The sequence below is a fragment of the Rhinatrema bivittatum genome, chromosome 4 (genome assembly GCF_901001135.1).
Source record: "Rhinatrema bivittatum chromosome 4, aRhiBiv1.1, whole genome shotgun sequence".
Taxonomy (NCBI): Eukaryota; Metazoa; Chordata; class Amphibia; order Gymnophiona; family Rhinatrematidae; genus Rhinatrema; species Rhinatrema bivittatum.
In genome coordinates this window covers 422,297,725-422,307,585 of record NC_042618.1, presented here as the reverse complement: position 1 = coordinate 422,307,585, position 9,861 = coordinate 422,297,725, and positions in this window count along the sequence as shown.

Below are 9,861 nucleotides of genomic sequence, written 5' to 3'. Positions count from 1 at the left end.
GATAGCATTGACGATGGCCTCCAGGCCATGGGAATAGGGACGTCAAAGGTGGCCCCAGGCCGTGAAGAACCGGCGGAGTTGGGCTTCCAGGCCGCATGAGAAAAGCGAGTCCATGGCGGCCTAGCTGCAAAGAGGCCTTGAAGCCAGTGGCGGTCGGCCCGCTGCAGAAGAGGAGCATCAGCGGCAGCCTCCTGGCCCTGAAGAGGGTTCAGCGATGGCGGCCTCCAGGCCGCACAGGAGAGGCGGTGATGACAGCTCCGAGCTGCGGAAGGAGGAGACTTTGGCGGCGGCCTCTGGGCTGCGAGAAAAGGCATCAGAAGGTGGCGGAGAGGTAAGGGACTGCTTGTGGGCCTATCCCACAAGCAAGATCGCAACAACCTGGGCTCAGGGCATGGGGAATACTCTATCTGGGGCTAAGCAGATAAGGGAAGACCTGCCCTCCATACACTCCAAGAGGAAGGAAGGGTCAGTGACCTGCTGCAAGGAGAAACTCCAGTGCTAAATAGTCTGCTCAAAGAGGCTTTCTTGAGATACTGTCTTCCAGCAAGTGTGGTTCACTGACAGTAGAGAGACTTTTTTTTGTTGCCAGCCCTACATTCGGGAATTCTTTACCTATGGATCTGTGCATAACTGAATGTACCTTAACTTTAAAAAAAATACACAAGACATACTTATTCCATCTAGCCTTTGATGCACAGATATCCATTTAAATAGGTGTGAGACTAAGATAGTATGTAGGTATTCCAAGTTTAACTTGACACGGGAAGATCTTATTTTACTTATTTGTCCATTGTGTTGTTTTATTTTTGTTTAAGCTATATTATGTATATGAGTTTTGTATGTCACCTTGAGCTGTGAATAGGCAGCATATAAATCAAATAAATTTAAGAAAATAATAAAAATATACAGTATTCCAAATGAAATCTCACATAGGAACTTACACAGAAGCAATATCTCTTTATAATCTCCTTTTCTCTGCTGACCAATCCCCATGTACCCAAGCATCTTTCTGGCTTTTGCCATCACCCTGTCTACCTGTTTGGCCACCTTAAGAACAAATATATATGGATTTCCCACTATGTATAGAGCAATTACTGTTTTTTAGCAACCTTCATATGGCACTAGGTTCCCAATGAGTTTAACGGGTAACTTGACAGAGCTGAGTGAGCTTCTGAGTGCAATTTAGTTTAATCATTGGTTGCTGCAAGAAATTAAGTTAGTGTAATACTTAACTTCAGGATAGTTGTAAGCTGCCGTGGCAAGTATTTGATTTTAAAGTGTTTGCCTTCTGCCGCGATGTACTGTAATTTTGAAATTTTGAAGTTGAGGTCCCTTTCAGGTACGCGGATGTGTACCCCGGCCGGGGCTACAAATTAAACGTCCTGCAATGAGGTCCCTTTCACGTCCTCTTTCGCCGCTCGCTGTCTAAACGCCCGACTCTGCAGGGTTTCGGAACGCCATCCTTCTTCAGGGGTGCAGCAAGCTGATGAAAAGCGGCAAATCTCATAGACATGCTGTGAATCATACATTTATTTATTTATTTGGTGCTTTTCTATACCGGCATTCATGATACAATCAAATCATGTTGGTTTACATGGAACAGGGGTGCAGTAACTTAATATATTAACATACAGGCCGATACAGTAAGGAGCGGTAGGAAGAGCTGCGTTAGTGCCGGGCGCATTCGCGGTTGCCGCACGCACAGTCCGGCTCACCTACCACTCGATACCGTATTGAAATGTCATGCAAATACAAGCTGCGTCCAAGAAGCGTCCGTGAAGCGTTAGGCCCGCGCAACCCATTTTACTGTATAGAGCGCTATACAGTATCCTGGGTGCGCTGGCCTAACGCTTCACGGACACGCTGGAATCTGTCATTTCAAATGACATTTGAAATGACAGGTACCAGGAAGTGGACGGTTCTCCTATGCTCAGGATTGCTAGTCCTCTCTCCCCTCCTCCCGAAGCAAGGCGCAGGGAGGGGGGGAGAGAGGACTGGTGAAACGACATGTAAAGTGTAAAGCAACGAAGCGACTTACTTTTCTTGCAGCCCTCCTCCGGAGACGGACCGTGGCCGGGGAGACGGACCGCGGCTCCCCTGCCTCCCAGGGGGCAGCCGGCGGTGAAAGCGGCCCTGCCGGCAAAGATGGATGCCTGCACGGGTGAAAGCGGCCCCTGTGCGTGCAATTTGGCCGCTGAAGATGTGACGTCACATGCCGTGACGCCAAACGTCGTGATGTCACGCCTTGAGCGGCCAAATTGCACGCACAGGGGCCACTTTCGCCTGTGCAGGCATCCATCTTTGCCGGCAGCTGCCTCTGGGAGGCAGGGGACCGCGGTCCGTCTCCGCCGCATCCGTGATCACTGGAGACTCGTTGATTTGCTTGGAAACCACAAATGCTTCCCTTCCAGGAGGCAGGGGAGCCGCGGTCCATCTCCGGAGGAGGGCTGCAAGAAAAGTAAGTTGCTTTGTTGCTACTTTTTTTTTCTTTCACTTTTTCGATTTTTCCGCTTTCGTTGCTTCGGGAGGAGGGGAGAGAGGACTGGGGCTGCCCCAGAGACTAGCACCCATGGACACGGCCAGGGCAAGTGAGCAGGGGCTGGGGAAAAGTTTGCCGCCTACCCTTACCCCTGCCTCTAACGCAGGAGTAGGGGTAGGCGGTAAGTTAGCAGGTTAAACGCGCGGCAAAACTGCAGGTTAAAAAAGCGATAGTCGGGGCGCGCGTTACTGTATGGGAGGGAATAGCTAATTCGATCGTTTACATCTAATATACATGCCGCGGGCGGAAGGGGTTACCCGGTGATTTAAAGAGGCGGTAAGAATGGGTTAAAGGGGATAGTGTATCGCAGGTTGCACTAACGCGGCCGAAAAGTGAGTAGAAAGCGGGTTAGAAGCAGGGTAACTGCGGCCGCACTTTACTGTATTGACCTGATAGTGAATATAAGCAGAAATTACAATATAACAGGGGTGCTGGAACTGGGGGAAGGAAAGACAAGGCATAAGTCACTCAACGGCAAGAAGAGCAATTATATACATTGTGCTGCAATGTGCAGTAGTAATTGTGCATTAGTAACTGCTATTGTGAATCAGTAAGTTTCTGGAAAGGCTTGTTTAAATAACCAAGTCTTAAGCCTTTTTCTAAATGTCAATAGGCAGGGTTCTTGTTGGCATTGTGTTGTTAATGGCAGTTACTTATGGCATAAGTATTATTATTGCTCAAGGCATTGTATCTGTAACAGTTCTATTCTTAAAGGTACACATCATATGGATCCAAATTCAATAGACATTATGGATAATACTGTACCGCTTACCAACTTGGTGTTTGACATCAGTGCGAGAGGAAGTAATCTTCCCGTCCGAACGGGGATCACTACTGTGTCTTTCATAGCGTGGTACATACGCTGTCCCTTTAAACTCCGAAAAGCCCACGAAATCTCGGGGTTGATCTCTATTATTCATAGTGATTGTTGCACTTGTTTTGAATGAGTAATTTAACAACAGGGGAGACATACACCGCCAAATCATCAGATACTATCACCCCAATTTATTTACAAATTGTCTGTGTGGAACTGTGTCAAAACTCTTAGTGTAATCCAAGTACACTATATCTAGCACTCTCCCCAATCTAGCTCTCTGGTCATCCAATCAAAGAAATTGATCAGTTCCATCTGACAAGACCTACCTCTGGTAAAATTATGCTGCCTTAGATCTTGTAATCCACTGGATTCCAAAACTATCCTCTGTTTTAGCAGTGATTCCATGAATTTGCTCACTAGAAGTCAGATTAGCTGGTCAGTATTTCCCAGTCTCCTCCTTACTTCCACTTTTGTGAAGAGGAACCACATCCACCTATCTCCAGTCCTCTGGAACAACTCCCAACTCAAAAGAAACATTGAAAAGGTCAGTCAGTGAAGCTGCCATAACTTTTTTAATTCCCTGAATACCCTTGGATGTATCCCATCTGGCCCCAACGCTTTATCTACTTTTAATTTAACTAGCTCCTTCCAAACACAGTTTTCTGAAAATCGTTTGAGATTTACTTCACTTCAAATCTTGCATGTGCTTATTTTCTGTGGTCCTACTTCTGGCCCTTCCTCAGTGAACACCGAATAGAAATATTTGTTAATCTAAGAGCCAACTTTTCAAAATGATTGGGGGTGCTAAACTCAAAACAAATTAACCCTCTCTAAACATAGTGAAGGAGTTTGCACATTACTGGGGGTTCTTAAGCATCCACAACACCTACCGAGTTGGCACCTATATTTGTTAAGCAATTTCTCTTTTCCTTCATCATCCTCTACATATTCCTCCCCTTCTCCTCTGAGTTTCACAATGTCACTTTTGTATTTCCTCCCATCACTAACTTATCTAAAAAAAAGTATTGTCCTTCCATTTTAAAGTATTAGCTATTTCTTCTTACTTACAGGCCGATACAGTAAGGAGCGGTAGGAAGAGCTGCGTTAGTGCCGGGCGCACCCGTGGTTGCTGCACGCACAGTCCGGCTCACCTACCGCTCGATACCGTATTGAAATGTCATGCAAATACAAGCTGCGTCCAAGAAGCGTCCGTGAAGCGTTAGGCCCGCGCAACCCATTTTACTGTATAGAGCGCTATACAGTATCCTGGGTGCGCTGGCCTAATGCTTCACGGACACGCTGGTATCTGTCATTTCAAATGACATTTGAAATGACAGGTACCAGGAAGTGGACGGTTCTCCTATGCTCAGGATTGCCAGTCCTCTCTCCCCTCCTCCCGAAGCAAGGCGCAGGGAGTGGGGGAGAGAGGACTGGTGAAACAACATGTAAAGTGTAAAGCAACGAAGCGACTTTCTTTTCTTGCAGCCCTCCTCCGAAAACGGACCGCAGCAGGGGAGAAGGACCGCGGCTCCCCTGCCTCCCGGGGGCAGCCGGCGGCGAAAGCGGCCCCGACGGCGAAGATGGATGCCTGCACGGGCGAAAGCGGCCCCTGTGCGTGCAATTTGGCCGCTGAAGATGTGATGTCACATGCCGTGATGCTAAACATCGTGACGTCACGCCTTGAGCGGCCAAATTGCATGCACAGGGGCCGCTTTCGCCCATGCAGGCATCCATCTTCGCCGGCAGCTGCCTCCGGGAGGCAGGGGAGCCGCGGTCCATCTCCGGAGGAGGGCTGCAAGAAAAGTAAGTCGCTTTGTTGCTACTTTTTTTTTTTCGCTTTTTCGCTTTTTCCGCTTTTGTTGCTTTGGGAGGAGGGGAGAGAGGACTGGGGCTGCCCCGGAGACCAGCACCCATGGACGCGGCCAGGGCAGGTGAGCAGGGGCTGGGGGAAAGTTTGCGAAAGAGCAAGAGGATGTTGGGGAGGTACCCGTAATGGAGAAGGTTTTCATGGGTAATGATTCAGATGGACTGAATCAAATCACGGTGAACCTAGAAGATGTGCTAGGCCTGATTGACAAACTGAAGAGTAGTAAATCACCTGGACCGGATGGTATACACCCCAGAGTTCTGAAGGAACTAAAAAATGAAATTTCAGACCTATTAGTAAAAATTTGTAACTTATCATTAAAATCATCCATTGTACCTGAAGACTGGAGGATAGCAAATGTAACCCCAATATTTAAAAAGGGCTCCAGGGGCGATCCGGGAAACTACAGACTGGTTAGCCTGACTTCAGTGCCAGGAAAAATAGTGGAAAGTGTTCTAAACATCAAAATCACAGAACATATAGAAAGACATGGTTTAATGGAACAAAGTCAGCATGGCTTTACCCAGGGCAAGTCTTGCCTCACAAATCTGCTTCACTTTTTTGAAGGAGTTAATAAACATGTGGATAAAGGTGAACCGGTAGATATAGTATACTTGGATTTTCAGAAGGCGTTTGACAAAGTTCCTCATGAGAGGCTTCTAGGAAAAGTAAAAAGTCATGGGATAGGTGGCGATGTCCTTTCGTGGATTGCAAACTGGCTAAAAGACAGGAAACAGAGAGTAGGATTAAATGGGCAATTTTCTCAGTGGAAGGGAGTGGACAGTGGAGTGCCTCAGGGATCTGTATTGGGACCCTTACTGTTCAATATATTTATAAATGATCTGGAAAGAAATACGACGAGTGAGATAATCAAATTTGCAGATGACACGAAATTGTTCAGAGTAGTTAAATCACAAGCAGATTGTGATAAATTGCAGGAAGACCTTGTGAGACTGGAAAATTGGGCATCCAAATGGCAGATGAAATTTAATGTGGATAAGTGCAAGGTGATGCATATAGGGAAAAATAACCCATGCTATAATTACACGATGTTGGGTTCCATATTAGGTGCTACAACCCAAGAAAGAGATCTAGGTGTCATAGTGGATAACACATTGAAATCGTCGGTTCAGTGTGCTGCGGCAGTCAAAAAAGCAAACAGAATGTTGGGAATTATTAGAAAAGGAATGATGAATAAAACGGAAAATGTCATAATGCCTCTGTATCGCTCCATGGTGAGACCGCACCTTGAATACTGTGTACAATTCTGGTCGCCGCATCTCAAAAAAGATATAATTGCGATGGAGAAGGTACAGAGAAGGGCTACCAAAATGATGAGGGGAATAGAACAACTCCCCTATGAGGAAAGACTAAAGAGGTTAGGACTTTTCAGCTTGGAGAAGAGACGACTGAGGGGGGATATGATAGAGGTTTTTAAAATCATGAGAGGTCTAGAACGGGTAGATGTGAATCGGTTATTTACTCTTTCGGATAGTAGAAAGACTAGGGGAAACTCCATGAAGTTAGCATGGGGCACATTTAAAACTAATCGGAGAAAGTTCTTTTTTACTCAACGCACAATTAAACTCTGGAATTTGTTGCCAGAGAATGTGGTTCGTGCAGTAAGTATAGCTGTGTTTAAAAAAGGATTGGATAAGTTCTTGGAGGAGAAGTCCATTACCTGCTATTAAGTTCACTTAGAGAATAGCCACTGCCATTAGCAATGGTTACATGGAATAGACTTAGTTTTTGGGTACTTGCCAGGTTCTTATGGCCTGGATTGGCCACTGTTGGAAACAGGATGCTGGGCTTGATGGACCCTTGGTCTGACCCAGTATGGCATTTTCTTATGTTCTTATGTTCTTATGTACCCTTACCCCTGCCTCTAACGCAGGGGTAAGGGTAGGCGGTAAGTTAGCAGGTTAAACGCGCGGCAAAACTGCAGGTTAAAAAAGCGATAGTCGGGGCGCGCATTACTGTATGGGAGGGAATAGCTAATTAGATCGTTTACATCTAATATACATGCCGCAGGTGGAAGGGGTTACCCGGTGATTTAAAGAGGCGGTAAGAATGGGTTAAAGGGGATAGTGTATTGCAGGTTGCACTAACGCGGCCGAAAAGTGAGTAGAAAGCGGGTTAGAAGCAGGGTAACCACGGCCGCACTTTACTGTATTGACCTGATAGTAAATAATGGTAGATAAAGACCTAAATGGTTCATCCAGTCTGCCCAGCAAGCTGCTTGGACAGTAACTGGCACTTTGTCCTGGTTAACCCTTCCCCCTTCTGCTAAGGGTAGTAACTGCAGCTCCATTACAACCACCACCATGCCTTTGCTCAAGGGTGGGTCATTTGCACCTTGCTCTCCTGACTATTTTCTCATCTTCTCTTAGCTTTACCAGATATTGTAGCCTGTCTTTCTCTATCTGAGATCTCTTGTAGCCTATGAATGCTAATCTTTTTTTCCTTATCTTTACTGATCCTTCTTTTGAAAACCATAGTGGCCTCTTTTTCCTTTTACATTTATTTACTTTCCTAATAAAAATGTTAGTTACACAAGGGACCTTGGTGGTGAAGGGAGAGAGAGAACTACAAACGAAGTAAGATCTGTGACAGCACAGCACAAATATGCAGAGAGAGTGGACGACGGGGTCCTATGCTGCCATACATTTCTATGTTTTGTTTCCCAGTCTGCTGTCTGATTCCCTCAGATGTGCATAAAAGAGGAGATGCTAGATACAGATGTGCACCAAAATGAAGCAAAAGCAATGACTTTTTTTTTATGCACATTTGTTCAGGTGTCATTTTATGCTGCATCATCAGGTTTAGGTGGCAGATAAAAATAGCTGTGAAATATGGAAATGGCCTTGTTGTTCATGGCAGAGTGATTTATAAAAGTTTCTGCTCTGCACGTACAGCTGAGATTTCTAGTCCTATGACCTTCACCATATCCCGCTATAACAATGAATCTTCTTGTTTCTTAATTTGATAGAATGGGCAGATAATGCCGGACAATATACGCTTTCATTATGCTCCAAAGAAAAGTTGCTGAATCTCTTCGCCCATAATTTACACTTCCTTTTGTGAAATGAGGAAACCAACTGGTAAGCTAATTGCGGCAGGGGACCTGGCCTACAAGAGTGCCAGATGCAGAGAAAATCCTATTCAAGAATACATATCCTAAATCAAATGTTTCCACAGGTCAAGGCCAACATAGAAATGCCAATGTGGAGAATGTGGAGGAAGAATTCAATATTGTGCATGCCTCAGAATCACTTAGAACCTTCTGTTACATCTTACCATGCCCTGATTAGCCTTTCTTTAAAAAAAAAAGTTATTAAAAGATTTATTTTTAATTTCTCAATAATCAGTGATGACAACAAGGGGCACAGAAAAGACATGAAAGAAAGATTTGTTGTCTGAGATCAAAGTCCACAGCATAAATTGTTGTACTTTTCCTCTCTGAAGCTTGGTGACCCATCCAGACAATGTGAGTGCTTGGCTTGGCTTGGTTAGCATAAGGTTCCTCTTTTGTGCAGGGCTGGCCGAGGCGGAGCCATTCTTCCTCTTTCTTTCTGCTCCTGGGCTTTGCTGATTGGGTCCTTTGTGTTTTGTAATCCCTTTCCTTATCCCATCTTTTACATTATTTTGACCTTGGAACTTTCTGGTTACTTTGTAGGTCATGTTTGATGTAGCAGACCTGAACATTACTGCAAACCATGAGTTGAGCACATTGAAAACAAACCTACTGCTGTCTTTTCTTTATCCTCCACCCCCCCCCCCCCCCCCCACTACCCTTTCTTTCAGGCCAATTCAGTATGGTGCGCTCAGGCCGCGCGCACCATTAGCCCCCGTTTGGCCACGCATTTTCGACTCGTTATTTTTACCCCTTATACAGTAAGGGGTAATAGCGCGTGGAAAACGTGCGGCCAACCCCCCCGAAACTAATAGCGCCCGCAACATGCAAATGCATGTTGATTGCCCTATTAGTTATTCCTGCGCGATACAGAAAGTAAAATGTGCAGCGAAGCCGCACATTTTACTTTCAGAAATTATCGCCTGCCCAAAGGCAGGAGTTAATTTTGGCTGGCACCGGGAAAGTGCACAGAAAAGCAGAAAAAACTGCTTTTCTGTACACCCTCCGGCTTAATATCATAGCGATATTAAGTTGGAGGCCCCAAAAATAAAAAAATATTTTAAATTAAAAAAAATTTTTTTAAATCTGCCCGCGGCCCGTAGGTTGGAAGACGGACGCTCAATTTAGCCGGCGTCCGTTTTCTGAACCTGTGGCTGCCAGCGGGTTTGAGAACCAACGCTGGTAAAATTGAGCGTCGGCTGTCAAACCCACTGACAGCCGCCGCTTCTGTCAATAAGGAGGCGCTTGGGACGCACTAGTGTCCCTAGTGCCTTCTTATTACTGCGGGACCTCATTTAAATACTCGATCGCTCGCCTCGGAGCACCGGCTCTCCCGCGGTTTTTACTGTATCGGCCCGTTTGTGTTTGCTGTCAATTCCTGCTGAGTATCTGCAATTAACTCTTAAAGCAGAGGGAAAGGCATTGGGGAGATCGAAATTCAAAAGCCATTTAGACAGATAACTGAAAAGTTATCTGTCTAAATGGTTAGCCAGCTATATTTAAAG